Source organism: Euprymna scolopes, chromosome 30, assembly GCF_053919585.1.
Source record: "Euprymna scolopes isolate OS-2025 chromosome 30, ASM5391958v1, whole genome shotgun sequence".
Taxonomy (NCBI): domain Eukaryota; kingdom Metazoa; phylum Mollusca; class Cephalopoda; order Sepiida; family Sepiolidae; genus Euprymna; species Euprymna scolopes.
Genome location: NC_136511.1, coordinates 87,947,084 through 87,960,887, shown reverse-complemented (window position 1 = coordinate 87,960,887; position 13,804 = coordinate 87,947,084). Strand labels below are relative to the sequence as shown.

Here is a 13,804-nt window from a genome sequence, read left to right as displayed (position 1 = left end):
AAAAAATCCAATCATTTGAAGCCCCTAGTGCCGCCCTGCGACTTTTAATTTAGCTGAGATAGAGTTTGAAAATATGGAGACAGACAAACAGACATGTATATATACATCTTAGGGAAGGGGGTGGGGCGGGCGTAAAATACGCTTAAATATTATATTTGAATTTTCCTAGATTTCGTATTTATTATTAGAGAGTCGTGATTTCCAAAGTCAAAAATAGCACCTAAATACCTATTAGTCAATAGCTAGAATCGAAACCGAAAGCAAAACTCCAGCATTTAAAACTTGTGACGTTACCACTTTACAAGAGTGATAGAGGAATGTACAAAATGTATAACAATTTTTTTTCAATGTTACCCATTTTTGTACCCTTAAAAAATTATTTTAACCGGTTAAAGACTCATAGAAAACGTGTCATTAAAAACGAATCCAATCATTTGAGGCTCTTGAACTTGTTGTTTCGAAGGAAATAGAATTTGAAAATATGGAGACAAACACAGACAGACATATAGCTTTTTATATATTACGTACACACACACACACACACACACATGTGTGTGTGTTTGTGTGTCTAAAAATAGGTTTCTGCAAGTTATAATTTATTTCATATCAGCTAATATATACTTTCTTCAGTTAAGAAGGTGCAAAAAATGTTTTTCGTCTATAACGTGCATACATTACAAACACAGACGCACATACATATATATACATATATATATATATACATACATATATATACATATATATATATATATATATATATATATATATATATATATATATATATATAGTTAACTACAGGAACTATGTCTGAGTATGAGTGAGTGTGCGAGAGAAAGAGAGTTTCTCATGACTCCGCAAAGGCTTAGCCGATTTTTTTAAAATGTTCACACTTGATGTGTCTGGAAGTGGTTTTAACTACGTTTTGTATCGGAATACCTTCGATAAGTATCAACATCGATAATCAAAAAATCCTATTAAAAAAGAAACAATTCGATTTTACCAAAAGTAAATGCCTTATACAGCTTAACATCACGCGTGCATTTGAGCAGTTTTGTCAAGGCACGAGTAAAAAAGTCTGGCATATATTATCAACAGTAAGTTCTCTGATATGACAGGGGTGCGCTCAAAATAAATGTTTCTGTTTAAAGCACAATTAAGCCATGATATTGGCTTTTTCACTTTAAACTTAAATTCAAGTCATTATCATCACACAAGCAGAAAGGCCAGGCATATAAAATCAACATTAGAATCTTTAATGTGACAGGAGCGTGTTGGACAGGAATCTTTGTTTAGAGAACATCTCGCTACTAGACAAGATTCAAAAGAGAGTCACCAATCTGATAGGCCCTGAACTGGCATCTAAGCTTCAGCCTCTATCCCATCGACGAAACGTTGCATCCCTCTGCCTATTCTACAAGTATTTTAATGATGAATGTTCTGACGAACTGCAGACACTTGTGCCCCACGACGTAGACACCCTCGACAAACCCCGATAGTCAGCTAAATCCCACCCCACACAATAGAGATCCCTAGATGTAAAAGATCTTTTTACTCCAGTAGTTTCTTCCCCAGAACCGTTAGACTCTGGAATTCCCTTCTAGGTCCCTGCTTCCCTAACTGTACTGACATGCAGAAGTTCAAGTGTAACGTGAACCGACATCTTGCTGCCCAAATCCCAACATAGAGCTCCGGTAGTTGCTGCCCCTGATAGTAGCCCCCTACACCAAAGTAGCAATGTATCTTGTTTGGGGTGAAAATGTAAAAAAAAAAAAAGAGACATTTGAACCATGATCCTTGACTTTTGTATTTTAAACTTTAATTTCAGCCGTTATATATAAAATAATTTTATAAAAGAAACAGTAAGTTCCCTACAGTGCAATGTAGACTATAATGTAGTGTAGACTAAGTCACTACGGGAAGGCAAGTAAAGCTTCTTCTCGGTGCAGTACGATGGGTCCCCAAGTAGGGCAAACAATTAATCGATTTGATTGAAAAATGGGCGATTCCATCGATTTCTAATGACAATAAAAATACGTGATTGTGAAACATTCGTTGATTATCAATTAATCCCAGGCAACGTCATTTCTCCCTATATATATATATATATATTTGTATGTATGTATGTATGTATGTATGTATGTTTGTGTGTGAACAACTACCTACAGCAATAAACGCATGGTTAGATATTAAAAATAATCATAAAGCGGGCATCTGCACTTTTATCTACTCATCTACTCATAAGGTATCTACACACGCAAATGCACGAGCACACACACACACACACACACACACACACACACACATATATATATATATATATATATATATATATATATATATATATATATATATATACCATATCTCTATGATCTTATAATTAATAGATCACTCTGAATAGACCTCTCGATAGTTAATAATAAATTTGATAATACATGTTTAAATTTAAACTTAATCTCTCGCAGTTAACGTTGGCCGTGCGGTTTGTTCTTTGTTAATGGAACCAGTGATGGAGGGTTCGATTCTCCCGATCGGCTGTAATTGTAACTCTCTGCATTAATGATTCCAAAAATGATGAAACACTAGTGTCTGTAAGTATTTAAAAATTATTATAACAATATTTTTTTACAAACAGGCGGTTTGAGCACTGTTAGCATTGTTGAGCACCGTGTGTCAGGAGTAAGTTGCTGGAATCAATATTAAATAGAGAAGTAGACAACCACCCCACAAGAAATAACCTTCGTAGTGACATGCAATATGGCTTCCGTTCTGCCAGATCTACAGCAGATGTGCTAACGGTTATATCTCATACGATTAGTGAATCTCTTGACAAAGGCGTACTCTCTAGGACAATTGCTCTTGACACATCAAAAGCTTTCGGTAAAGTATGGCATAAGGGCCTACTTCACAAGATTAAATCATTTCTCTCTGATAGGCTCATAAGAGTAGTGGTTGATGGGCAGAAATCAGAGGCCCTCAGTATTAATGCTGAAGTTCCTCAGTTGTCCATCCTGGGCCCAACTCTCTTCCTGATCTACATCAATGCTCTCTCAAAACACATTCGTTGACATCTATGTTGATAACACGACCGTCTATGGGAACACATCGAAGGCCGTAAATGACAAATTTCTCTATGATTCTCTCTCCTCTGACCTCGAGCGCGTAGTAGAGTGGAGGAAGAGGTGGGTGGTTACTTTTAATGCATCTAAAACCAAGCTCCTATCTTTACATCATCATCACTCTTATCCCCATCTGGCATCAATTGAAATGGATGGCTCTCGACTAGGGGAAGCTCCATGTTTTGATAAGCTTCTGGGATTGACCTTTACTTTAAAACGTAGATTCCATAAACAAAGCTTCTTTCTTAGAAGTGCACGCTTGTGGAACTCTCTTCCGTTTGCCTGTTTCCCACCTGACTACAACCTGGATGTCTTCAAGTCCAACATAAACTAATTCCTGATGAACCTCCCCCTTCAGTAATACACTTTATCAAATCCCAACACTAACGTACTGTACACACAATAACCCTTATCCCCGAGTGGCTTCCGGGCCTTGATAAGTAGTGACCCCCTTGTAAAAAAAAAATTCGAAGGAAGCTAAAATTCGGTGATTTTCTTGAAATCTTTTTTTTATAGAAAACCGATTTAAAAAAACAAATATTGCATATTTTGCTATTAAACCTAGTATTATTTTAAAATTTGGTCTTTGCTCCTTTTATTGAAAAATATCAGGGTTTTAATTACATTTTTTAAGTAATTATAAGTTTCGAAAGACAGTAAATCAAATTATTCAAGTTTTTATCACGCATTTTTAATGGCGACTTCTGACACTGTTAGTAATAGATTGGTTTGCGCATGTGTGTGCTTCTCTCGAACTACTTTGGACAAATGTTCTTGCCAGACAATTACCATAGAAACTGCGTTAGCGTAATCGTCTAGAAGCATAAAAAATAGGGCAGTTACCATAAAAACCTACGTTCAGTTAACGAAGGCTGATCTTAACTCGAAAATAATATAAATAATTCAATTGTTATTTTTATTTATACATTTAATTTCTGTTTATTTCTTATTTTCATTAAAATATCATTTATATTTATATTATTCCTTATTGGAATTTTTTTTTTTTTTTTTTTTTAAGATGAGCAGTGTATGTTAGTTTTTTTATTTTATTTCGGACTATTAGTCTCATCTTATCTTTTTTAAAAAGATAAGATGAGACTAATAGTCCGAAATAAAATAAAAAACTAACATACACTGCTCATCTTAAAAAAAAAAAAAAAAAAAAAAAAATTCCAATAAGGAATAATATATATATACCAATCGGTACGGACCCGACTATGGAAGATCAGATAATAAATAAATGTGGATTTATAAGATCAAAGAATCCAACCTTGATCGCCCTTCGGGGCCCGTGGCGCAGTTGATAGAGACGTTGAATCTCTACGGTTCCAGATGAACATTGTCTGAAGATAGCGGTTTCAATCCCACCCAAAGCGTGCCAGAGGTAATTGGTCAAAAATGTGGTGAGACGACAACAACTACGGATGGCAGTGATGGCTGAGAATGCAGTTAGGAGATTCGAAGTTCCTATCCGTCGCGGTTACCACCTGACGAAGGCCAGAGGAAGTTGGCCGAAACCTTGTGCACCAATAAAAAGATAAGATGAGACTAATAGTCCGAAATAAAATAAAAAACTAATATCATTTATATTGATTTAGAGGCAAGCAAAATGTTTGCATATCATTCAACACTAATATTTTTTAAAAGATTTTACCCACAAAGTATTTTATTAGAAATAGTATTACTCCAATGAAATATTAATTTAATTCTAGTGTTTGTATGTAAACACTAATATTTACAATTTTCACTCCACCCCAGAAGTTGAAAATACAAAACACCTTGTCTCTCCCTGGGGGATGCTGTCTAAGTTTTGAAGTATTAAAAATGTAAATGTCCATTGTTATCTATAATATAAAGCTGAATGTGTGTGTGTGTGTGTGCGTGTGTGTGTGTGTGTGTGTGTGTGGCAACGAAAGGCTCCTATGTGGTTGACTATTTTAAAAAACTGATTACATATAATGATAGAAGATGCATCGAGACACAGGAATGGGTATGTTTGATGTGGCAGAACTGTGGTTCATTAAAATCGTGGGGTCTGTGTTCGCGCCTGGTTCACAAAGTATGGAAATAAAAAATTTAAAAAATACGTTTACAATTGTTTTTGATATAGATGTACATGAGAATACTTTCATAATTATGTTTTAACTTAAATAGGCATGGTATAATAAAATTGTGGGTCTGCGTTCGCGCCTGGCTTCCATAGAATGGAAATAGGCACAAACTTTAATAAACACTTTTCATATCTATCTGCGTAAGTATACTTTGATAATTATGTTTCAGTTTGAAGAAATATGGTATAATAAAATTATTGGGTGTTTGTTCGCACCTGGCCTCCATAGAATGGAAATATGTCACAAATTTTAACAAGGTTTTTTAATATAGATCCACAGAATATTGTGATAAGTGTTTCAGTGTGAACAGATATGGTATAATAAATTATGAGGTTTATCTATTTTATTTTTACTTTCATCATATTTTGCTTTGGTTTTGATACCCCCAAATTAAACCCAAATTTACAGCCCTGCCTTTTCATAACCTCTCATACAGATAAATCAGAGTCCATTTTCTGTAGGCTGTTATTGAATCCAGTCAACGACGGGTACTTTTGCTAGTTTATAAATAAAATAATTGCTTTATCATTAATACTTAGAGATAAATTAAGCAAAAAGAGTATAACAGGGATTGATAGGTTTGAGTGACAGGTTAGTTGGTTCTTAAATTTTCACCGGAAAACGCCTGTGCACGGATCCAGTGAGTATGCAATATTTATATAATAAAAGAAAAACTTCTTCCTGCATTTGAGTGCATATAGTATTAAAAATGGACTCAATTCCACGCGTAAACTTTCCACTTTTAAACGCTCACATGTTTATATGCTAAGACTACCAGAAATTATGTCGGCAATTCGTTCACAATAAAGATGGTATTACTATAAGACAGAAGTACTTATATAATATAAGCAACCACCTATTTATTAACCACTGTAAAGCATTTTAACGTCTGGGCTATTAGTTTATGAATCAGTTACAACCATAATATCAATACCATGTGTATAAAAAAACCCTGCAGTGATTATGGGGATCGGTAGGAGGTCTTTCGCAATAGGGGGACAGTCGGAATTATTCTCCTGCAGGTTAATGTGATAGTGCTGGTGTAGTCTCTAAGATGAGTTCTAGGATTTTATTTGAACACCTGGATGTGTCAGCAACGTTTTTATGAAGTTACATAAGATAGTGGCTAATAGGCTATACATAAGAAATTTGTATGTGACATCTGTTGTTGTAAGTCTACGGTATTTTTGTTCAGAGGGGAAAACTGCGGTATTTTTATTATATATAATGATAAATAAAGATTGTTTAAATTTAGTATTTTTGTAGAAAAAATTCTACCTATCTTAGTCAGATTGTGTTAAAATTAAAAAAGATATAAAGAATAGAATCTATTCAAAATCCTCTAGTGGCTTTTTGTACACCCTGTATGTATGCTATATATATATATATATATATATATATATATATATATATATATATAATATTATAGGTTATAACATATATAAATATATGATATATACATATATATGTTAGACACTTATATGTATGTTACATATATATGTTATATATTATGCATATATGTATGTTACATGTTATACACATACACACACATATATATATATTCTATTCGGGGTGTTTTAGACATATATATATATATATATATATATATATATATATATATATATATATATATATATATATATATATATATATATATGAATTTAGGTAAAATGCCACCGGTAAAAAATGGCGCCAAAAATGGTACGTTAAATGCGGTACCGCTAAAAATAGGTAGAAACGGTACTTCAAAAATAGAAATTCAAACCGTTTCAGAACCCCCACCCCTTAAAAAAATTTAAGAAATATTTTATAGGTATTTACATTAGTAAGGGTTGGAGTTAAAAATGGGCTAATCACGGTCAGCAATGCTTTCTGCTAACCAGTGTGAAAAGTGGTTGTAGATGTAGAGATAAGGAATATAACACTTATTTGCTTGTTGATCCACTCTCTTTCTTTCATCATAATTTATAACCCTACGCAGTCCAGGAGTCACCACTGCGCAGGACTTATATTTATTATGCTTGTTTGCCCTTTTTATGTTCTTTTTATCAGCTGCTAAGAAGCCCTGCATCAATATTGAACCCAAAACTATTTAGTTCAATTTGGGGTGATTTTCCCCAATAGAGAATGATTTTCAAAATAATAACGTCATTATTAAGCATGTTCCGTACTATACTGCATAATTATCCGTACCTCAAATAATAGTTAATTTTCTTTTACAACAAAACGTTATAATTGGAATTAAGGGAAAAAAATACTCGAAAACAAATCAAAAGCACTTGGAATTTCATAAATTGCAAACCAAAACAGGACCTGATTCAAAGTAAGCAGCAAACGGTGTTTCATCAGATTCTGTTCCTGATATTAAACTTCATCAGTAATATTATTTTCTGTGAGAGTTTCAATTTCCCAAGTTCATTTATTGAATTGTTAGGTGAAAGTACACAATAGTTAACAAAGGACCCTGTCTTGAGGTTCTGCAGCATATTTACGATGTTACGATTAAATTTATTAAGTGAATCTCTCTCAGAAATTTGATTTAGTTTTATTTGTAAGTTATTATCGATACCCCAAAGATATATCCTCATTGTGTCGACCATATTTTCTTGTTCCTACATAACGTTAGACACCTGAAATTTGTAAATTAATTTCAATTTTTGTAGTATAACATTTTTTAAAGTAAATATTTTCTTTTAGATTATTATATATAAATATTTATTATAAAATAATTATGGCATAAAATGTCATGATTTTATATTACAGTGCTTCTACAGAATTTGAACCTAACCAAACTGACTTTTTCTACAATCAAGTTAAAGGACTTACCTCTATTTTCAACTAGGGGAATGAAAGCTTTGCTCACATTTCTCCAACGTCAAAATTTTTTGTTGCCACAGTGCCAGTTTTACTTAGTTAGGCACTTTTACCATTTTACCGATGCCATTTTTACCGCGCTATTTTTTACGTGCCATTTTCACCGTAACATTTTTCGATGCCTTTTTTAACGGTGCCATTTTTAATAAGCACTATATATATATATATATATACTGTACATAGAATTAAATATGTATATATATAAAGAAGGACGGAGATTAGCGAGAGAGGGCGAAAGCTATATACATGTCCATGTTATAAAATATTATTATGATTTGAATAATGGTGTTTAATTCTGGCTGTAAATAAAATATATTAGTATTGTGCATTAAGAAGGAGCATGACTTTCATTGAAATGAGTGCATTAGGTAATTTTTATACTTATACAATTTAGTTGTCAACAACCATCTACGTATACAAGCGATTTCCTTCGCATGCACACACACACACTCACACACACACGCGCGCGCACGCACATACACACACACACACCCACACACCCACATATATATATATATATATATCACATATGTGTGTGAGTGTGTCGGTTTGTGTGTAAGTTATGAATGAATGCCGAATCCAGCATTATATTTATGAGTAGATATCTTCTATAAATGCACCAACAAATATACTAAACCTGTGCAGAATTGGATTCTCCTGGCCTGCTTTTCTACTAAAATATAAATATGACATTTTCCATATCATGCTTCAGAGGAGAAATCTTTCTATAATGACGCAATTCTCAAAGTTTGTCTCCATGTAGATATCCCCTACTTGCAGTCCCTTATATTCCTTAGATAAAAAATCCAAATGTTTCTAATTTTGCTGTCATGGCCAGATGAGTAAACAGGTGCAATAAACATAAAAATAAATAATAATAAACATAAAACATAAATATGTTGCTATGAACAAACATAAAAAAAACAAATTAAACTTTTGATAGCATTCGTTATACTTCAAACCTCTGAACGCCATACGCGCGTATATCTATCTATCTATTCATCTGTTTTTCTTTTTCCTTCTCCCTTTCTCTCTCTCTCTCTCTCTCTCTATATATATATATATATATATATATATATATATATATATATATATATATGTATGTGTGTGTGTGTGTTTATTTCCCCGCGAAAATTGTTTCCGAAAAAGAATTGCTATAAGTAACTATCAAAATATTAAGGCTGTTATCATTAGATTAAATATTTAATACAGCCTTCGTTCTTATCGATATCCCTCTGTTCAGTCTCTAGAGAATTGATATCCCCTGTATGGGTGTTTGCCCAGGAAAGTGATATGCCGGTTGCACAATTGCACCCCCTCCTTAAAATGTGTTTCTATTTCAAATAGGTTGAAAACAATGTTATGATAAGCAGTGAAAGCCTGCTATTATTTCGCAGCTTCTCCTAGACGAGTTGCAAAACCAAGTCTCCCCTACTATTCCATTCATAATTAAAAACGAAGATATATGACAAAAGTATTCGTGAAATTTCTGTAGTAGCCCCGACACAAAAAAATATGTAAATGTGACAGGAATAGTTTCTGTTGAGTATCATTTTTGTATACATGTATATGCGGGTTGAACACTGTTTTTGATAATGGTTTGCCGATAATAGACAAATAAGTAACAATTTATATACAACAAGACAAACGTGAATAAATATGGGTAGATAACTCTAACATTGTTTCCAGCCTGCCTTTGAGTGATACGAAATGACACATGACCCACATCGTCAAATCGGCAAATACCGGGAGATTGCAGTAAAGTGTTAAAGACCATTGCATTTTATAGCATTCGTTATAGATAAACATATACAACCATACACCCGCACGCGCATACACACGCACACACACATATATACATACATATGCTCATATATGTATGCATATGCATATATATGCGTATAGTATGATGCAATTGTTACGTAAAAATAAAGGCAGTGCTGAACAAAAGGAATAAAAGTATACTTAATTTTATTTATCGTACAACAGATTTGTGCATTTTTTACTCATCTACAACAGTGGTCTCGGAGATTATTGGCAAGTGAAACCTTAATTCGCAGATTTAGTAGTTGGACGAGTATGATTAATTGTTGATAATTTATAAAAATCGAATCGACCTCTCCGTCCAGTTTAAAGACAAAATATACCCACCAGTAAGGTCAGCTATGCGTGTAATCGTAAAGCTAGTGTTGCGCAATCTGCTACATACCTCCCTTGAATCGACATTGCTTGAGTCCAGTGGCAAGGAAAGGTCCAGGACGACTGGAAACACAAACCAGATAAGCTGAGTACACATATAGCACCTGTAATCCCCAAATGGTCACTTATTTTAGTAATAACGCTAACTCTCAAGGTTGCTTATAAAATATTATCGTTATAAACATACGGGGCAAAGAAAGCGGATTTTGAACAAGTACATGCTTATATATTTTTTAGGATAAAATTATCTTAAAAAACAAAACAAAAAGAAACAATAATTTGATTTTGTAATCTAAATGAATACCATCTTTTTCGTACATGTTAAAGCATTTGTGAAAATAAATAAATGACAAAACTGGACGGAAATGTGCAGATAAGGCAAAATACCTTATTAATTTCTCTGTCTGTCTGTCTGTCTATCTGTCTCTCTCTTTAATTCCTAGGTATAAAAAGAGTTTACAACACCGTTTTCCTTACAATATTTTGGTTAGTGAGCTTACAAATATATTATTATATTTAGTCTTAAATTTCATATATATATATATATATATATATATATATATATGTATATATATATATATATATATATATATATAAGGGAGTTTCTATCATTAAATAAAAATTAAAGGCACAATGGAATATAAGATATATGATATATATAATGGAATATAAAATATATTCTATATAAAATAGTGAATAATAATGCTAACAAATTTGTTAAAAAAGGAAAGAAAAGCAGTAACCAAGTATTTCGGTTGACTCATGTGACCCTACTCATGTAGTATATATATATATATATATATATATATACATACATATATATATGCATATACACACACACACATATATATGTTATGCGTAGTATTGTTTAGTTTCAAACAAAAACAAAAAGCACACAATGTGTCTACCAAAAGTTGCTCAATGTTTAGCAGAGCGATATGAATATGTTCAAAATATTCATATATATATATGTATATATATATATATGGTACTTGACGGTTATTTAAAAAAATATTTACACAATATTAATCAGTGTCTGTTATTATACATTTGTGTTGATTGAGCGCTTTAACAATTTCACGTTTGGATATATATATATATATATATATATATATGTAGGGGTCATTTATATACATACATACATATATATATACACACATATATGTATTTAATTATATATATATATATATATGTGTATATATGTAGTATACATATCTAGATATGTCTGTATATATCTCTGTATGTATATACATGCGCTATTTTCTACATAAAATAATCTATAATATTTTCCATTAATTACAGAAATAGTGCTCAAAACATTAACAAATTTTCCAGTAGTATAAAGATATATACATTACAAATAAAATGTATAGGATATTCTTCCACTTACTTTCGACAAGTTATATATATATATATATACACACACATATATATATATACATATATATATGTGTGTGTGTATGTGTGTGTGCGCGTGTGTGTTTGTGTGATGTAAATATATATATGTAAAATATATATATATATGTTATATATATATGTAAAATATTTATATGTAAATACATATATATATATATTCTGTATATATATTATATACATAAATATATATATATACATATATATATATATATATATATATATATATATATATATAAATGATGTTGAACTTCATTTAATTTACTTGATACCATTGTTCTGAAACGTGTATGAACATATAGATAATGGACAATAGATAGATAGAGAAATGAATAGATAAATAAATGGATGGATAAATAGATCGATGGGTTGATATATACATGAATAAACAGATAAATATATGGACAGATAAATAGATTGATGAATAGATTGATAGAAGATGCACGTTTTCTTTAATCCTCATCTTTCCCTCATATGCAACGGTAAAAAAACATACGCGAAGGCGTGAACAGCGACAAATATATTGCTATGCTGTAATCATGATCTCTATGCAAATAAACCATACACACGTTTTCCGTTGAATAGTGAACACGTCTTTTACTAGAAATACGTAATAAACTTTGCATGAACCCACCTTGAGTAAAATATCCGGGGAAAACCCTGGCAAATATCTTGTAAAATCCAAATGTTTTAACCGCTTCGTAGATTTTTGCTGTTATTATTTTAAATCCTCGTATGATGACGCGTTATTCACGTGTGTCAATAATGTACATACACATATACATATGTATACCGGCATATATATATATATATATATATATATATATATATATATATATATATATATATATATATATATATATATATATATAGTGTGTGTATTTATGAGGATAAATCTACTAAATACATATAGTCGATATAAATCTGAGGGTCAGCGCTAACAGCAATATAAACAAATAAGACTTAGTTTAACACTGTCAACAACAACAACAATAACTAATAGTATTATGGGCATGGATAGTAGCGATAAGGGCAATGGCATTGTTCAATATATATACTACTACTATTACTACTACTCGTATCAGTAGCAGTATATATTCACTGACAAGGAAAGTGTTTGTATTTATCACAAGGATATAATAGTATTCGTATCTTTCGTGGTAGCTATAATAGTTGTCTAGTCGTAGTTGTAGTAATTCGATAAAATCCCCTTGCTCCACGCGTAACAGTAAAGAACTAAGATTAAAGCTTTTCTGTTTCTTAATTACATTCTCTCGCTTTCTCTTTCTTTCACTTTTTCTTTTTTTTTAATCGATCTATTTCTTTGTACCAATTTCTTTCTTGATTTCCCTTCTTTTTCATTCTCGCTCGCATCTTTTCTTTCTTTATCTGATTCCTTGCGCGGTTTCTCTCCCCTCTATCTCTCTATTCATTTGTCTTCATATTTTACTTTCGCTTTTCTTTCTCTATAGATGTGCCGCTCTGGCGCTTAGCTTTCGCTCTCTTTAGTTCTCTTTCGATCTGTCTCTCGCTTTCTCTTTCTTTCTCTCGCACGTTCTCCCTATCTCTATTTTCCTCTGACTCTATCTTCGGTTTCATTTGCACTTACTGCGGCTACGTTAACTTATCTGTAGACATAAGCAATTATTATTTTTATCCCCAATCCAGGGACCCTCCTTTTCAGACAGATAAATAACCGATCTCTGGCCCAATTTTACCCTCAAAATGTAAACGGGATTTGCATATGATCAGGAATTTGCATGTATGCACATCCGCATACACTCGAGCGGGTGAAGGAAAAACATTTTCTCCCCGAGAATCTACACATTTATTGATCCACCACACATTCAGACACGCGTGCTCATGTGCGCATCCGTTTGTGACAAGTTTCCAGAAGGATACAACGTTACACATAACAGATGCTGTTGCTTCATGGCCACCTCGTTGATAAATATAAATGTTTTTTTAATAAATGCTTACATGTCATTTCCTTAATTAAAAAAAATCAACTTTTCTTGACAACTTTCATTCCAAAGTGATGAAAAGAAGGAACCTTTTCTTATTCAATTCACCTAAACAAGACACATTGCC

General features: G+C 32.2%; 1 protein-coding gene across 2 annotated transcripts in view; it reads right to left on the bottom strand.

The window, feature by feature from the left end:
- The window catches only part of LOC145254609 (uncharacterized), a 1,148,515-nt gene extending 1,134,977 nt beyond the window's left edge, over positions 1–13,538 (bottom strand). For both annotated transcript variants that reach the window (XM_080113218.1, XM_080113220.1), the window contains exon 1: positions 12,348–13,538. The gene's annotated coding sequence lies outside the window, so the exon portion shown is untranslated. The remainder of the gene's footprint in view (positions 1–12,347) is intronic.
- Positions 13,539–13,804: the final 266 nt, after the last annotated feature.